Source organism: Bidens hawaiensis, unplaced genomic scaffold, assembly GCF_021521415.1.
Source record: "Bidens hawaiensis isolate Kalapana, Puna unplaced genomic scaffold, B.hawaiensis_p1.1 tig00419429_1, whole genome shotgun sequence".
Classification (NCBI taxonomy): Eukaryota; Viridiplantae; Streptophyta; class Magnoliopsida; order Asterales; family Asteraceae; genus Bidens; species Bidens hawaiensis.
Genome location: NW_027504857.1, coordinates 146,971 through 148,133, shown reverse-complemented (window position 1 = coordinate 148,133; position 1,163 = coordinate 146,971). Strand labels below are relative to the sequence as shown.

Below are 1,163 nucleotides of genomic sequence, written 5' to 3'. Positions count from 1 at the left end.
TACTAAAAATTAATATCTGATTTTTTTTAAAAAATATATTATTTATAATTAAGAAACAATTTTATGGTAAAAAAAAAAGTGGGTCTTGAGACTCACCAAACTCAGCTAGCTTTTAAACCGGGTTATAGCATATTATTTATCTGTGAAATCTTTTATCATCAAATCATAATTATATTATTAACTTCATACGATAAATAAAATTAAAATTCAAAAAATATATAAATATTGAAAAAAATTATAAACATGCATGATGCACCACATCACTCTAGAAAATGACATTAAAACATTTTGTTCATATGTTTTATACTCTGTGATCATTTTCCTTTCGTGTGCGTATGCAACAAACTCTAACACACACTTGAAATTGTTTAATAATGACAGGTGAGTCTTCATCAAATCTAAGCATAATTGTTCACAGAAATCCTTCGAAATCTCATCTTTCGGAACTCGGTATCAAATCTTGGCCCAAGTAATCTCTTTCTCCCTCCCTCCTCTCTCCAGGAAGTTTTACTTTGTGCATGTAGAATCAAGTATCAACGTTTCATATATATATATATATAGATCAATGTTTCATATTGCGTTATATATATATTAATTTATCTTGAAGGTGGGGATGCTCGCCAGGAAAGTACCAGTTGAAGTTCGATGCACAAGAAACATGTTATCTACTCAAGGGGAAAGTGAAAGTGTACCTTAAAAACTCGTCGGAGATGATATCGGAGTTTGGAGCTGGGGATCTTGTCATCTTACCGGAAGGTTTGAGTTGCACTTGGGATGTCTCCGTTGCGTTGATAAACACTACAAGTTTGAATCATCATCTTCTTCGTGATACATTTTTATTTATATCCTTTAATAATTTGTTATGTACTTAATTATGTTTATAATAACCTCATTTTTTGTTGCAATTATTCCTAACTAAAGGCCTCTCGATCTATAGATACTCTTTTTGTGTGCGTTTATCACAAATTCAGACTAAACGATGATCACAATAAAGTGGATGCCGTTCTTTTGTTTTAGAACATCAGTACTATATCATTGTCACGTAGACATGGATGTTTTCATTAACTAAAATCATTAGAGTGTGTAAGCGTCTCACTAAGCTTCATTATATTTTTTATTTTGTTTTAAAAAGAAATATGAAATTGAGGCTTGCGATGGTCCAT

General features: G+C 31.0%; 1 pseudogene across 1 annotated transcript; it reads left to right on the top strand.

The window, feature by feature from the left end:
• Positions 1–317: 317 nt before the first annotated feature.
• Positions 318–829, top strand: LOC143608757 (uncharacterized; annotated as a pseudogene). Its single transcript, XR_013149320.1, has 2 exons — positions 318–469; positions 608–829. The product of XR_013149320.1 is annotated as an uncharacterized LOC143608757 (transcript).
• Positions 830–1,163: the final 334 nt, after the last annotated feature.